Source organism: Urocitellus parryii, chromosome 2 (assembly GCF_045843805.1).
Source record: "Urocitellus parryii isolate mUroPar1 chromosome 2, mUroPar1.hap1, whole genome shotgun sequence".
NCBI lineage: Eukaryota > Metazoa > Chordata > Mammalia > Rodentia > Sciuridae > Urocitellus > Urocitellus parryii.
The window spans coordinates 132,197,206-132,215,300 of NC_135532.1; positions in this window are offsets into that span (position 1 = coordinate 132,197,206).

The window sequence follows — 18,095 nt, forward strand, 5'->3', positions numbered from 1 at the left end:
AATATTCGTTATTTGCTACAGTTAAGCCTATTGGGGAGGGGGAAAGGAATTTATTTTACACTTGGTGTATTTGTCCACAAAATATGGAGCTGTATTTTTTTTTTTTTTTTTTTTTTACCATTTGAATAGCCCTTCCGCTTGCCCATACTTGTTGGAAGGGTTGTTTAACTTAAATACACAGATCAGACTTGTTTAAGACTACCCTTTCACCTTGCTCTAGGCAAGGAGAAAGATCAAAGCTTCCTGTATTTTTCAAGGATGACCCCTTCTTTGTTCTGAGCACCTCTCACATCTCCTGTTTGCAGAAGCTCCCACAAAGACCTGCTTGTCTTTCCATTCTATAAATCTTCTTATGAACAGGACCCTCATTGCCCATTTGGCACCCTACAAGAGGGCACTTACCTAAGCGGATACATCCTTTACTTTGTGGTGGTTCTTAAAAATGATAGTATCAATTTAAAAGAAAACTTTTAAAAATTTGAAATGAAAGAATTAAAGCTAATATATTTTTTTATTAGTTACACATGACAGTACAATGATCTTGACATATCATACATTTGAATCAAATAGGGCCAATATTTTTGGTAGAAAGAGTTGTCAGAATCAATAGGCAAAGGAAGGTATTCGTAATGGATGTGCTATAAAAGAATACTGACTTAGGATAATGAAAAAACTCCTCTGTTGTCAAGTTCACCTTGAAATAATCAAGTAACCAAAATATTTTATAGATTTTGTTTTTACTTTAAAATGACCCTGATTTATTTATTTATTCATGAACTCCTTTCAAACTGATATCAAATACCAAATAAATGATAGTGATGCAATTCACTTTAAGAATATATTAATATTTTCAATTAATATTAATAATCGATAAGGTATCCAAGACAAGGTGCAATGAATTAGGAACCAATTCTCCCAGCCCACAGGACAGAAATGATACAGAAAACAAATACCACAGTGAAGTTTTAACAGGTTAAGTATATTTACCAGGCAAAGAACTGAAAAGCAAATCATTTTACTTTTTCTTTGGTGGTGGTGGTGGGGGGGTGTCTTAGTTTTTTCACACATGAACAAAGGAGTCCAAAGGAATGGTCATGGTTAAACTGTGAATTTAACGTGTGCAAGCCCTCATAGACTTGGTTTGTCAAATTTGAAGCTCCAAGTTAAATTGTGACTTCAGATTGGGAGATGGAGGCTATCACAAAGAGAACAGGAAAAAAAAAATATGGAGTTTGGCTGTAAATAGGAGACAATGCCTAAATGGAGTGGGCGGGAGGGAACCCTAGCAGGGCCTGTAAAGCAAGATTGGGCCGAGTGCACAGCAAAGCTAGGATCCATCAATCAACGAGGATTTTATTCTACTCAGGTTACTTCATTTGTTGAGGGACTCTTAAGGGGGGCGCCTGAGATAACATGAGCAAGGATTATATGCCAGGCTAAGTATAGGAGATTGCAAAAATATCCCAGCATTGAGCTCTATGAGACTTAGTAAAGGAAGGCCCTCGGTAACTAGAGAGGGCTTAGCAAATATTTGAAGAATGCTCTGAGGTTCAGCTTAAACAGTGGATCCTGACTGAGGGTTGTGAAGAAATAGTACATTCAGGCAGCCAGGGAATGGTAATCAAAACGGAGTTATTCTCTTTGAGTAGACTGTATGACCCACACTTAAGGAGGAACTACAAAACTGTTGCAAGAATCACTTTGGCTATAAAACAAGGAATAATCTACAGATGTCCTCAAGATGCAATGACACTTTGATGCAGGAGGAAGATTTTGCACATGAGTCATTTCTCGCAGAGAATGAAACGTGAGGGAAGCACTTGCTGATCTAGAAGGTTATGTTCTCTTACACAATAAAACTAGGTGAAGCCCAGTACATTGCCCTTTTTGCCTTGGCTGCCAGGAAACTGGTTAAACTAAAATGTCTAACCCTGTGGTTTACTTGTAAATTCCCACTTTATCTTCTGCTCTTATCTTTACAATTGTGTTATATTTGTATCTCTTATTACAGGTCATCTCACGTATTCACCTATTTCAAAGATATTTATTGAGCACTTACTTTGCATCAGGCACATAGAGTCCTTTTAGAGGGCAGAAGGAATGTGGCTCTGGACTGGCAGGCAGGAGACCCAAGCTTAATATCAGCTCTGCCTCTGACTTGAGCTGTGTTTAGGTCTTAGGGCTCTATGTTTATACTTGGGATATAGTTCAGGCACTTTCCAGATGAACAGGGCTCTGGGGCATAGCTGGTTTTCCTAATAACTCACTCTGTCTTCATCTTGTTTAAGAATGGATTTTTCCTCTGAGGGTCTTTGATCCTCCAGCTGTAGACATTCTGGCACCAGGGAGCCTTAAAGGTCAAGGATCGAAGACACACAGAGGTCAAGGAAATCAGGGGACCTCTCAGCAACCTCTGAGAACCTGTGGGGGTAAGCACGGTGGCTCCCAAGATGGATGGATGATGTCATTCATGGTATAAATAAGTATGCACTTAATAAGCTCTGACTGGGCTCCAACAGGTGTGTTCTGGAACACAGCCATTAGAAGTGCCCCTTGGGGGGAAAAACAGCCATTATACTATTCTTCCTTTAATATGGGAGGTCTCCTTTTTGATTTATGCTCCCAAAGATTAAGCACCATGAGGTTCAAAGACAAGAGCATGAACATTAGTCTCAGTTTCCTCATCTGTAGAACAAAAGACCTGGATCCACATACCCTCCACCCCTTCTGGCTCTTGTCATGGTGATTTTGTGACTATACTTACAGCCTTTTGGCTCCCCCATTCCATACAGAAAATATTCCTTATCAGTACCTTCCAGGACAACATAAAGCAAGATGCAAGCACACACAGTGAGAGCATTTATACCATGGCCATACTGAAGGACGAGATGGAGACCTACCAAGGATATTGAGTTATATCAAAGACTTGCCAGTTATGGTTCTTTCATTTCAGGATAAATCATTTACTTTATAGCTTTATCCAAATTCAGGGCAAACTGTGTTTATACTGTTCCAATATACATGCATAGATGGACCCAGATCCACACATTGCCTAATGCAGTGATGAGTGTATATAAAAAGCGTGAAAATTATCTGAATAATTTTTGAACCCAGGAAATAGTTTATGAGTATTTTTATTTCCCACTGGTGATTGATATATAAAACAAATATCTGGGAGATGAAAAGACACAATTCCTGCTCCAAAGAGTTCATAACTTGGTGGAAGTGCTTAAAAATGTTAGCAGCATTGTGAACAAAACATTTTAAACGAGGTTCAGGGCTATTTAAAATATGTACGTATGACAAGCTACAAACTTATTTACAGTGAAATATTAATATTATATGCCATCCGCGATGCCAAGTATACCTAAGGTGGTAAAAGTCCTGATGCTCCACATCCTATGATCTTCAAAATAATGTTCATTCATTCATTCACTCATTCTGCAGTTATTGAGTGCTTACTATGTAGAAGACACTGTGAAAGGCTCTTTGGAAGACAGAGCCATGATAAAGACATACTTGCTGTCTTCAAGGATCTGAAAATTCAATAGGAGTAAGGAAATACCTGGCAAAGCAGAGTGGAAAGGAAGTATCAGTAAAGGGCTATAGAGAACACTCAGGGGACAGTAATTATGCACCGGCATCAGGAAGGCTTCACTGTGGAGTGGCACTTAAGCAAGACCTGTAAAGATGAATAGCATTTACTGATGGAGACAAAGGGATGGCCATCTCAGAAAGAGATTGGTGAGAATAAAAAGCATAGAGGCATGGAAATGAATGCTCTGGGAATAGCAAGCAGGTTGGTGTGGCTGAAGTCAGGATTCCAAAAAGGGTAGGGGGAGATGGATCCAGGAAGTAGGGATGGAGTCAGTAGAGGGAGGGTCTCTAAGGCCATACTAAACATACTAGTTCTTTTCAGCTAACAGTAGGATGCCAGTAGAGGTTCAAGAGGATAAGAAAAAAAATGGAAGCTTATATTCAATATTGAATATGAAACTTCAGCCATGAATGGAATGCTAAGAGGAATCAAGTAGGGTAGAAAGAATGGGTCTCAAAATTAGGACACCAAGATTTAGGGGCAAGATGAGATCTTGTGTGCAGATATTTTGATAAACTGCAATGAGCCAACTCCCACCCACTTTTTGTTCCTCAAAATGAACATTTCCCACTTTGATCCAGGTCTCTCTACTATATGCCTTTGGAGAGCTCTGCAATTTTCTTTCACAGCCCTTAATAGATTTTGTAGCTGTATACTTAACTGCATTTGATGAATGTGTGGCCTGCATTGGTCTATAAGCTGGGTGAGAACGGGGATCATGTTTCTGTTTTGTCCACTAATATTCTGTAGGCTACCCTCTATGCCTGACCAGGGTTGGGACACATATTTGATGAATGAATAAATGAATTAGTGAATAAAATATGGGAATGGACACACTGTGTTGGAGAAGAATGATGAGAAATAATACTTGAAACTTTATAAGTAGGTGTGATAACCTTACAATACCTTGACATTGCTCTCATCAAAAGTTGGAAACTCTGCCCTTGGTTCTTGCATATGAGCCACCTTGCAATGAATAAAATGCAGTGGAAATGATGGTATATGATTTCCAAAGCTAGATTCAAACTACTTTGACCCCTGGAATGTTTGCTGTCTTAGAAGCAAGTTACCATCTAACAAGTCGGACACTCTAAGACCTCCCACCTAGAAAGGCCACCATGCTGGAGAAGCCAAGAACATGCTCTCTATTTGACAGAGCCACAAATGTGAGTAGAGTTGCCTTGAACCCTTCCGACTATCTCATCTGTTGGTTGAGTTGCTTTAGATGTTCTTAGTAATTGCCCCAAGAAGCCAAAGAATTACACAGCTAAGACCTGCCTGACTACCTGATCCACAGAATTTGTTGGTACAGTAAAAGAATTGTTTCATGCTGGTGAATTAGGCATAATTTATTAGATAGCAAGAGCAGCTTGGACATCAACCAAGGATTCAATAGAACATTCCCAGATAGGCTCCTCAGCTGAGGAAACAGATTCAGAGGAATTAGCTAATTCTTCCATGGTTCTACATCAGGAGCTATAAAGCAAGATTTAGAAACCAGTCTTTCAACCTGCAGGCGGCTGCCTCTTTCTAAAACATGATATTGCATTAGGAAACTTTTTTGCATAATTATATGCAAGGTCCAAACACCAACTCTTTGTCATGCCACACTTTCATCCCATTGGTGCTTTTACTCCCATTGATAATTAAATGGATTAGCCAAATTCCTTGACATATAAACAAAAAGTGAACTGTAGCTTTAGATGTGCAGAGCTTACAAATGCTGCAGATGATTTGGACATTTGAATGCAACTACTTCCCAATTAGAGGAAGAAACATGTTCAAATATGTGAAACAAAGTAACATTTCTTTTTAAGTCTGTGTTATTCGAATTCACAGCTTCCTTAAGATTTGTAAGCTGTCAGTTCCAAACTCACTGAAAGATCTTTTCTGCTGAAAGAAAAATGCTGCCTCTATCAATATCAACCTTTTCCTCTTTAGAAACCTTGCTTGCTGGTGATTTATTATGGACAAGCTTCTTCCTGCTCCTTTTGAAAACTACATTTTTTTTTTTTAATTCTGCAAGTGGAAGAGCAATCCCTCATCTCTTGCCCCTGGGCAATTTAGTTAAGGCTAATCTTTAAAAGAGAGTTTGGGTATTTACAACTCACAAATTGATGCTGCCCTATACCATACAAAAGAGAAAAGGGTCTTGCTGCTGTGTCTGATGTCAATTGGGAACTAATCCAAAAACAAATAAGGAAGTCCAGTGCAAGCAGTGTGTGTGGGAAAAGATCCCTTTAGATCTTGGAAAAATAGAAAATTTTTCCTTTAAAAAAATCAGATACTATCCTTTTGTTAGTGGCAATGTCATTGTGTTTTTTAAAAAAGAATTTGTTTGAGGAAAATAACTAAGTAATCCAATGCACATGTTCTCCATTACTGCATCTCAAAGAAAACTATGTACACTATGACTCAAAAGCTAATGTTTATCTTATTGCAACATTTTTACTATTTGTACAGAAGACCCCATTAAAAAATTTAAGGAAATACAAATGTTCCATTCAATTCTACTCTGAATTTCCTTCTTATCATCACAGATTCACAGATTTTTTACAAATGTTAAGTCGGTTCTTTAGAATCCCACCTGAGGTGTAGAAGGTACTATGAGAGTATGCATACACAGCCATAGTGATGTTTTGTATTAAGGCTCTTTCAGTTACAAATGGTTAAACTCAAGCTAATTTTAATAAAGAGGGACTAATTGGCTTGTATAAAAGTACAGACTTAGATCTTGCAAGCTTCAGACATACCTAGAAGCACATTGGGACCATGCTTCTAGTCACGTTCTCTCTCAGCCTTGTTTTCCTCAGTATTGATCTCTTTTGCAGGCAAACTCAAGCCATGTTATGGAAAGGAGGGCAGCCCTGAGCTTACATTGAGCCAACTTCCAAACCCAGCAGAGAATTCTGGAACTCTCCAGACACAACATCGGGGTAGACTCTGTTTGATCCACACCTTGTAAACTTCTTGCCCACAGCTCAGAGTTACTGACCTGTTTTGTCATTTATCAAGAGCTGTAGTTAGATTTTAGCATAATTTATTTCTGCCTAAAAACCTTGTTCTAAGGGAAGCATACAAGATGGCGTGCCAAGTTATACAGTGAAACATTCCAGAAACTCTGCCTGCTCTTCAGCTATTTTTCCATATACCGATCACCTTCTTTCCATCCCAAACTTATCCAAAGCCCTAGTTATACACTTGCTCATTCGTTTTCTTGTCATAATCCTCCTGCTTTCTAATCCTACTTCTCCACCAAAATGGCTTTCCCAATGAAGATCACTTGTCACCTCAACAGCTAATCCAATGGCATCTTTTTGGTGCTCTTCCTATCAGTCCTCTTGGCAGCATGTGACACTGTGAACCACTCCCTTTTCCTGGAGTCTCTTGCCAGAGCTTATGTTCCTTTGTCTCTGATAGTCTTTTCCACCTTTGTTACCAGCTTCTGTCTGACCAGCACACTCCCTAAATGTAAGTCTTCTCCAAGTTCATCTTCAGCCTTCTTTTCTTATAACTGGGGTCGCTCATTGAGCAACCGCATCCAGTTTCATGGCTTCATCTGTCACCTATTGGATATTGATGTAAGAAGCAATAAGTTCAGTTTCATCTTTGTAAGTTCTAGACAACCATTTTTGAGTCTCGGTTCCTCTATACACTCTGCATTCCTCAGAGGTACTTTCAGTACTTTCAAAAGAAAATTTATTCATTTCCCCGTGTAGTCCTTGGTGCTCTGTGAGATATCCCTCTTCTGCTCATGCAGATAGACTAAAATGAGAAAATTATCACTATTCACTTTTACCTTGTATCCAACTGGACCTCCAAAGTCCCAGCCTCCACTTTTTCATCTTTATTGTCACTATCCTTTAGACCTTCACCCATTCTTCCTTATTCCAATAGATTCCGGCTTCTTATTTTATCTATACCATCTTACTGAATCAAACATGTTCCATACTCAAAAAAAAAAATTGTTCATTCTGTGTCACAAGTCCAAAATACTTAATTTTCAAAGCTTTCTATGTTAGGCAGCTTTTCATTTCTGTGACCAAATACCTGATGAGAACAACTTAGAGGAGGAGAATTTTATTTGGGGCTTATGGGTTCAGAGGTTCAGTCCACAGTCTTGGCTGACTCCATTTCTCTGGGCCTCAGGTGAGGTAGAACATCATGGTGGAAGGGTGTGGCAGAGGAAGGCTGCTCAGCTCATGAAAGCCAGGAAGCAGAGAGAAGGTGGGGGTGAGTTGGGGGGGGAGTTCCTGAGGATCCAGGGACAAAACATAATCCTCAAGGGCACACCCCAAGTGATCTATATCCCCATCCATGCCCACCTGCCTACAGTTACCACCCAATAGTCCATTTAAATTGTTAACCCATCAAGAGGATTAATTCACTGATGAAATCATAGCTCTCATAATCCAATCTTGCCACCTCTGAATGTTGCTACACTGCCTAACCCATGAGCTTTTGGGAAGACGTTCTTAGATCCAAAACGTTACACTTTCTATTACTAAACTCCACTTTTCTTTCTAGTCCCAAGTGTTCATTTCAGGAACTCTCTGGTTGAACCCAGCCACCACTCTACCACCCCTTTGCTCTGTCACTCCTTCAGCTTCCACAGTTTCTTTTCCTCACCTATCAATATCCTACTTATCCTTGGAGATCCACCTGGAGTAGACAACCGTGCAGCTTGTCAGATATTTCTGGTTCTCTTCCTTCTAAACACATGCTTCTGACTTTCTGGATTCATCCGTCCCTATGGTTTGCTTTGGTCAATGAAATAGAAGTACAAAGGGTATCACTTGGAGGCAGAAACTTTAAGATTATTTGTGAGATGGGCTATTTTTTTAAATTTAATTTTTTAAAATTTATTTTTACTTTTTCTCGGCTAAAGTGATGAGCACTGCTCCAGATAATGTCACTCTGACATCTAAAGATGACATGGACCAGAGCCACCACTCAGATCATGATGGACATGGAGCATAAGCGAGACATAAATGAGGGCTAGTGTTTGTGTAATAAAAAGTCTGACTTCACTGTTTGATGTCGGACGGCTGTCTTTTGAGCTTTGTTCCTCCCTCTTCCCTTCTGCCCCACATCTGAACAAGTTGATAGAATATCTTGATGATCCCTTCTTTGTTGATAAGGGGAGATTCAAACTATGCAAGCCCTTCCCACACAGATGGCCACTCACCCTGGTCCCACCCCAACCCTTCAGGCCAGCATCCGTTTCTTGCTGTTTCAAGCCATTTGCAGCCCAGCTTGAGAGATCTGTCTTTCTTTCCCCAGAAAGCCTTCCCGTGTAATAAACCTTCTCATACCCTTCTGATATGTGTGTGTGATGTCTTTAATGTTAACATCTGTCTGAACCGAACTTTGGGTGGGGAACTATCCTACTTCTGAGAAATGGCCATGATAATTTGTGGTTTCAGTGTGTTTGTTACTTTGGAAGAGGAGACAACTGGGGTGCCAGAAAAGTTTTATTTCTTGGTCTGCACGTTCATTACATTGGAGTTATTCACTTTATGAAGATTAATTATTATTACACTTATGATTTATGAATTTTATTATTCATGCATCATAGTTTAGTAAAAATATTATTTCAAAAAGTCTATTTAGAATAACCTTACAATCTCAACTCTATCTTCTTTATCACTATCTTGAACATACTTATTGAGTGCATATGTATGTGGCAGGATGGGGTTAGCGATAAACAAGGAAACAGATGCTCTTTAAAAAGATGATTATAGGGGCTAAGAATTTAACTCAGTGGTACATGATTGCATAGCAATGCATGAGGACCTGGGTTCCATCTCTAGTACTGCAAAATAATAAAAATAATGATAATTTGAAAATAATTTTTAAAAAGCTAATTATAAAGTTCTGGGCTCAGTGACACAAGCTTATAATCCTGGTGACTCAGGAGGCTAAGGAAGGATCATAAATTGGAGGCCAGCCTGGAAAACATATCAAGATCCTGATTTAAAAGAGAAAACAAAAAGGGTTAGGCATACAGCTCAGTGGTAAAGCACCCCTAAGTTCATTCTCCAATACCAAAACTAATAAATCTAATGATAAAGAAAGGCAGAATTATATAAATACTAAATAAAACACACATAATATCCTCTTATAATTGCAGAAGGAGAATAACAGAAAACTATGCATAAAGAAGGTGGCAATTTTCGATAGTGTCTAGATGAGATGAGATTATGCTGTATAACCACTATCCTGATTTCAATTGCTATTACCATCAGTAAGTTATACCTGTGTTTGAACTTCATACAAGTAAAATTTTACAGCATATATTCCTTAGAGTCTGGCTTCACTCACTCAACATTACAGTTATGAGATTCACCTGCTCTGCTGCATGAACCTATAGCACCTTTTGCCTCCCTTGTAGATCATTGTCTGACTATATCAAGGTTCAGCTCTCCATATTTTTATTGATGGGCAATTGGGTTGTCTTCAGTTTTGAGCTGTTTGGAATAATGCTGCTTTGAACATGTCTGTTCTTAACATATGAATACTTTTACATTAGATGTTTACCTAGAAGAGAAATCATCTGACTTAGGAGATGTATATGTCCTGCTTTAGGAGCCTATGCCAAAATGTTCTCTGAGGACTGGTACCAGCATACAGTCCTACCAAAGGTACATATCACTCCATATTTGCCAGGCCTTGGTGTCGTCAGCCTTTTCAATTTTAGCCATTCTGGTAAGGATATAGTAAAATTGCTTTTGTATCTCCCAGATGACTATTAATGTTTATATGTGCCATTTGGGCAGCTTTTTGAAACTTTCCTGTCAAAGCATTTTGCACACTTTTCTCTAAGATTGTGTTTTCTTATTTATTTATAGAACTTCTTTAAGTGTTCTGGCCACAAGTCCTTTGTGAGTGTTATGCATTACAAATGAATTCTCTCATTTGGGGGCTTGTCTTTTTTAATCTCTTAATGGTGTCTTTTGATGACAGAAGCTATTAATTTTATTGAAGTCCAATATGTCAATCATTTCCTTTATTAATTGTGTTTTTCTGTGTCCTTTCAGAGAAATATTTTTTCTCTCTAAAGTCTCAAGATATTTTTCACGATGATTTTTCTTTTTACATTCAGTTCTATAATTCATCTGAAATCACTTTGATAATGTAGTAAGAGACAGAGGCCAAGATTTATTTTTTAATACATGTATTTCTGATGTATATGTACATTGAATCTCCGTGTAATTTGTCCCATATAACATATTAATTACTTCTTACATATCAACTTCTCTAACATTATTTTGTTATTCTTGAGGTCCCTGGATTACTGACTGTAAGGTGGTAACCTCTGCTAAAATGCTTCATGGTTTCTGAAATAATTTTGCTGGTAGGGGTTGGGGAAAGATTGATGTGCCTCTTTGTCACTAGTCCTAGAGACTGACAGACCCGCATCTCCCCCTAACCAGTATTTTCAAGATTTTAAGGAAATAATAATTGATGTCTCTGGCAAACCTTGAAATTCATATGTAGCAAAATTAAATTAAACCTCTATCTCTCACCCTGCACAAAAATCAACGTGGATAAAGACTTAGGCACTCTAACAGAGACCCTCTGCCTAACAGAAGAAAAAGTGACCCCAAAACTTCACCATGTCGGACTAGGATCTGACTTCCTTAACAAGACTCCTAAAGCACAAGAAGTAAAGTCAAGAATCAATAAATGGGATGGATTCAAATTAAGAAGCTTCTTCTCAGCAAGGAAAACAATCAATAATGTGAGGAGAGAGCCTACAGATTGGGAGAAAATCTTTACCACATGCATCTCTGTTAAAACATTAATCTCTAGGATATATAAAGAACTCAAAAAACTTAACACCAAAGAAACAAATAAGCCAATCAATAAATTGGGCTAAGGAACTGAACAGACACTTCACAGAAGAAGAATATAATCAATCAACAAACATATGAAAAAGTGTTCAACATTTCTAGCAATTAGAGAAATGCAAATCAAAGCTACACTAAGATTTCATCTCACTCCAGTCAGAATGGCAATCGTCAAGAATATAGGCAACAATAAATGTTGGGGAGGATGTTGGAAAAAGGCACACTCATACACTGCTGGTGGGACTGCAAATTGGTACAACCACTTGGGAAAGCAGTATGGAGATTCCTCAGAAAACTTGGAATGGAATCACCATTTGATCCATGTATTCCACTCCTTAGTTTATACCCAAAGGACTAAAATTTAGCATACTACAGTAATTCAGCCACATCAATGTTTATAGAAGCTCAATTCACAATAGCTAAACTATGGAACCAACCTAGGTGTCCTTCAATAGATGAATGGATAAAAAAATATGGTATATATATATATTCAATGGACTATTATTCAGCTTTAAAGAAGGATGAAATTATGGCATTTGCCAATAAATGGAGTTAGAGAATATCATGCTAAGTGAAATAAGCCAATCCCAAAAAACCAAAGGCCAAATTTTTTATCTAATATGTGGATGCTCATTCACAATAAGGTGGGGGGCACTAGAGAAGAATAGAATTACCTTAGATTAAGTAGAGGGAAGTAAAGGGAGGGGAGGGGAAGAGTCGTGGAAGGATAATAGAATGAAACAGACTTTATATATATATGTGACTTCATGACCAATATGATTCTACAACATGTACACTCAGAAAAAAGAGATATTATATCCCATCTATGCATGATATATCAAAGTGCAAAAATGCATTATGTTGTCATGTATAATTAATTAAAACAAATTTAAAATTTTTTAAAAATAATCTATTTTTTGAATTGCAGTTCATTAAAAATAATCTATTTTTCTTCTCTCTTGGGTCCTCTCAGCCCATGAACACACATGTACTCTTATCATAAATATAGTTTCATTCCCTTCCATTTTAGTTTATAACATAGTTTTTGTTTTTTCTCAAGTTTTTGAGTTCCAACTATTCTACGTGGAACAAGTGGCCCTCAAATAATGGACCACAGCCTATTAGCTAAGGGAAAATTCTTCTACTTCCCCAGGTGCTAATCCACCAAAGTAGCTAAATGCAGCTGGTCACAGAGCCAAGGACCTGGATCTGGATAAATTTGCCCAAGTTCATTCCAATTCTTTCTCCTTTGAGCCATGTCACCACAGGCAGTTCTCTAAACCTTCCTAAGCCTTAGTTGCATTTATCTGCTCCCTCAGAATAATAATATCCCTAGTATCATTATAAAGGCTTTGTATTAATATTATCAGGATTTTTGAGCAAGTTATTACATATAAAGTGTCTGTCTCATAGCCTCTCACATGGACAGGACTTAATCATCATCATCTATTACGATTTCTATTTTTAATGCAGTAGCCCAACTACCTTATGCTAGGAGAACTTCAGTAAATGAAATCAGAAAGAACTAGTACAAAGAGGTGAAAATGCTGGTTTTTATTTTTGTCCACATTCTCAAATGACCCACCATCTGGCCTCATATTCCCCCTTCACAGTCCAAAGGCACACTTTGAAAAAGGGAAAACCTCTTTAATGTCAAGATTTTTTTCCAGAGAGGGACAGAGCAAAAGAAATAGGTAATAAACCTGCCAGCTGAGAAATGTGTTCTGTGGCTCCATCCTCCTTGGATGATTACAGTGACATGGCTTTGGGGTGTCACTTCCAGAGTGACTTTTTCATTTTACTCTATTTCTCCTGGGGCAAGAAATGCCTTTCTGATCTAATAGGCCTTTAATAATACAATAGGGAAAAAAAGAAGAATTGCAGTTCATTAAAAATAAGTCAATATTAAGATTCTAAAATCTTTTCAACTTTAATTGATATATTAGCAGTGACCAAAGACCGTATTCCTGAAGCTATGGCTGTATGCAGACATAAGATGAGTGTGGCTCTCAGAAGAGCGGAAGACAACTCCTCTCACTTCTTCTTCATAATTTCTCAGGACCACTTTGAACTTAATTACCTCAAGCAGCCAAAGAGTCCTTTTTCAGAGAATGAACAAGACTGGCTACTTCAAATAAGAGATTTTATATTTTCCTTAGAAGTCACTTTTAAAAGTTATAATTATCAGCACATATTAATGGTATAAACAAATGTGTTTCTTTGTGACCTCTCCCTGTTTGCACATAGCATACTTTGTTCATAGCCTTCCTCCCATTACTCTCTTCCCCTCCCCCATATGCTTCTGCTTTCTTGTCATTTTTTTTTTTTCCTCCTAGATTCTACAAGTGAGAGGAAATGTGTGATAATTGTTCAAGTTTGGCTTATTTCACTTACGGTAATCATCTCCAGTTCCATCCATTTTTCCTGTGAATAATGTTTTCATTCTTCTTTATGGCTGAAGAATACTCCCTTGTGTACATATACCAAATTTTCTTTCTCCATTCATCTATCTAGTCTGATTCTACAACTTGGTTATTTTGAGTTGTGCTACCATAAACATGTGCATGTAGGTATTTCTATAGTATGTTGACTTTAATTTCTTCAGGTATATACCTAGGAGTGGTATGACTGGATCATATGGTAGTTTTATGTTTAGGTTTTTGTTTCTTGCTTTTTTTTTTTTTTTTTTGAGAAAGCTCCATACTGATTTCCATAGTAGAGATACTAGTTTACATTCCTACCAATAGTATGTCAGAGTTCCTTTTCCTTTATATCCTCTCCAGCCTTTGTTATCTTTTTTTTTTTTATAATAGCAGTTCTGGCTGGGAAAAGATGAAATCACAATTTTTATTTGATTTGCATTAGAAGTCAAATTTTAATAAATCTGTAGCTTGCTTGAACTGACTCTCCCTCCCCCTCCCATAAATCAGGATTACCAATACCTATTCGATGAGCACATTAAAAGATGGGGCCAATAATACATGAGCTGTAGAGTTCTTGATATATATGCAAACATCTCTTCCTTCTAAACATTTTTTAAATTTTTTTCCCATGTGGTTGAACCTTAGACTTAGGCATACAAGACAAGTGTCCTACCACTGAGCTTCACCCTGAGCCCTAAAATATGTCTTGATAAATCGAGTAGAGGAAGGATAAGAGTGACTATCCATCCAGCCTTCCAGAGTCCCATGAAAGAGGAGATTCCTGTAAAACCTGGTCAAGGTTTTCCTGTTAAACCTTGGCAAGTAGGCTTGACAGGGGAGTGACTCCTTGCCTGTTTGACTTGTGAAACAAAAACTTAAATATCAACCAGATGCTCAATAGAATGCTTCCTCAATGTTGTTTAAGTCAGAGGTGTGGCTTCCTGCTCCACATAGAGGGGAGCAACAAATAAAACTGGGTACATATGAATCAAGTTTATTAACAGCTGACTCATCCAGTTGTAGCCTAAGAGGGAAACCAATCACAATATGAGAGGCCTAACTCAGAGCAAAATAGCATCCTAAGATGGCTTGCTTTGGCTGTGAGCGAAGAGGTCATGATTCACCTAGATGGATCTATATAGGAGGGAAAAAAAATCTAAGGCTCTAAGTCACTCACTGAGTTCAGGAATGACAAACACTTCTTTGGAAGGTGACCTCTGGAAGCTGAGGTCCAATGAAAGTAGGCCTCTTTTACTAAAATCTCAGCCCCACACTAGTGGACAGGCCTTTTCTCCTCCTTTCAAAGCAAAAAGTTATCTCAAATAAAATGGAAATATTATTGACTAAAAACTGCTTTATAAAGAGAAAGCTTTATTCTCAGCTTTTAAACTATTTGGCCACAGCGATGAAAAAGAGGTACTGTAGCTTTATATGCACCTCTGTCCCATAAAATGATTCCCTTCAGGCACAAAGTTACTTAAAACTTCTTTAATCAGTTTTATTTTGTTAAAGTACCTTCTAATCTCTTAACAAATAAAAGCCACAAACGAAATACATCTACCATCCTACAAAACAGTGACTAATGGGTAGCTCTAGGATTATGTTTTCCTTCCAAATTAGAAAGGAAATATGGATAACATTTTTCACTCGGGACTTGTGGGGCATTAGTACCGGAGCACTATTAGTAACATACGATTAAATTTCAGGCAAGCCACTTAACCTCTCTGCCCCTTCCTCCATCTGGAAATTCAGGAGATAAGTAACTCGAATCAACAATCCTGTTTCAAAGGTGAACTGGTTAAAAGATTGGAAAGCACTTGACAAATATTAAGTGCTCTGTAATTACTGCTTGTTGTGACAAACTATTTTCAGACCCATCCAGGATACAAAAAAAAAAAAAAAACCCTCAACTTCTAATCTAAACCGAACAGTATGATCTGGACAAAAGTACAGCAGGAAAGGAAATTAGTTTTAAGTAGGTCTTTGGCTGCTATGAAAAATGGTGCTACTGGAGAGAAATTTGAAGAGGAAATTTTGATATATTGCAGCAGTTTGTGAAAGTGCAAATAATACTACTCCAGCAACTGATTTCTTTCTATTTCTCTATCAGCTCAGCACAGATCTCAAAAATTCTCTTTTGTTTAAAAAAAAAAATTTAGACTTGAAATGGATACTACAGCGAAGGTGGCTATTTTTTCTGTTCAGTGTACTTCACTTGAAGTCATGCATATTTGAACATTAGAGGAGTCCGGTTCTCTATGAAGACTGCCTCCTCATGAAGATCTTTAAACCAACTGTAGTTCTTTAGCCCACAAGGTGGTCTTGAAAAAAAAATTATATTCTCCATCACTTAATTAACCATAAATCAATAAATGGATCACCTACTACTGTGTGTGAAGTCCTCTGCTGAATTGCTGTCATATACAGGTTTTTAAAAATATAGCAACATAAATAACAAAGGATAATTGCTCTTACTCTTAAGAACTCTGAATCTAATTGGACAGATAAGACATTTTACATGGGCTGAGATAAGAGGCACCACCAGGCTGTCACTGATGAGGGCCAAATGGCTAGTTCCAATAGTAAGTGGGAGACCAAAGGTGCAGACCACTGTGGACTAGGGGGCCAGGAAAGGCCTCTAAAAACAACCAAAGAACAAGCACTGAGTCTCGGTGGAGGAGCAGATGGGGCGGAGGTAGGAGAAAGGGACAGGTGGGCAGTGGGTAGTAAGTAGGTGGTCAGCAGCAGAAGAAGTGCTCCAGAGAAGAGGGCTGATGTGAAGATGGCTGGGTGATACGAATAAAATGAAGATTAGAGCCCAAGCAGACTACCATCGTCTTTGTGCACGTGCCTGCATTCTTTTTCCCTCTTACACACATAAACACACACATGCAAATATAAAGGAGAAAGTGTTCAGAGATAAGCATGCTATACTTCTGGCCTTCAAATATTCGACAGAATTCTGTTGTTGCGTTTTTTCTTTGTTCACCGCCCCTCCCTCCTTTCTTTTGCCCCTCCCTCCTTCCTTCTTTCGCCCTCTTCCTCTCTTCCTTCCTTCTTCCTTCTTTTGGCCCTAATCTGCTTAGGAATCAGAGCACTGGTCACTTTCAACTGTCCTGATACACTATGAAAAAATATATATATATCTAGAAATTCTTGTGGCTGCTTCTGAGAAATTCCAGGACTTTTAGTTCTCAGAACCACAGGATTCTACTAACAAAGGAGCTCAAGAAGCTGTTTAGTTCATGCCTCCCCGACAGCAGCTTGACAAGGAACCCCTGCAACAACCAACAGCCTTTCTTAACCTTTCTGGTCTTGTTCCAATAGGGTTTTGATGCTGTTAGAAGAAAACACCTTTGGGAGCCTTCATTTACTGTGTTCAGAAATGAGACCTGATACTCCCTGATTGAGATTGATTTTTTTGTGTTATATTAAGTGAGTTACTATATATCAATGAAGTATTTTGGTAAAACACCAATGGCACCAGGTTGGAGACCTAATTTCTCGTTCAGAAGCAGGCCGCAGGTCAGCAGAACCTACCTACAGATGTCGCAGTGTCTTCTCTGACTCTTTCTTTTTTCCTTTTACTTTTTCTGGTATTGTGGATGGAACCCAGGGACACTTTACCATGGAGCTTCGTCCCCAGTTCTTTTTATTTTGAGACAGGTTCTCACAGAGTTGCGGAGGGTCTTGCTAAGATGCTGAGGCTGGCCTCAAACTTGTGATCCTAACCCTAACCCTGATTCTGTACAGTGGACATCAGAGAAGAATAGGAGGGAGGGAAAAAGGAAGACATGGTATGGCTATAAACAAGGGCTTCCCCAGGAAAGCATCCAAGAGGTAAGCTGAGGTCACCAAAGAGAACATCTTGGCTATTTGGGATTTCATGTTACGTTATGCTGAGAAACAGAGCAAACTCTACTTCCTGGGCATTTAAATGAGGGGAACAGGAGTTTGGCTCTTCTAGGTTTTGACTCTCATGAGTTATAATGTGTTCGTTCTTTTTATTTCAAATAAAACAAATTACATAGGCTTCACTGACCATATCATATTCTGTCTAACTATTCTCTCCCACCTCTCCTACACACACACACACACACACACACACACACACACACACCCTACATTGTATGTACGGGAGATTTCAATTTAGAAAACGAAAGAACTGAGACTAATTCCTAGAACAACAGAAGTCTAGAATTCACTAAACAATAGATAAGA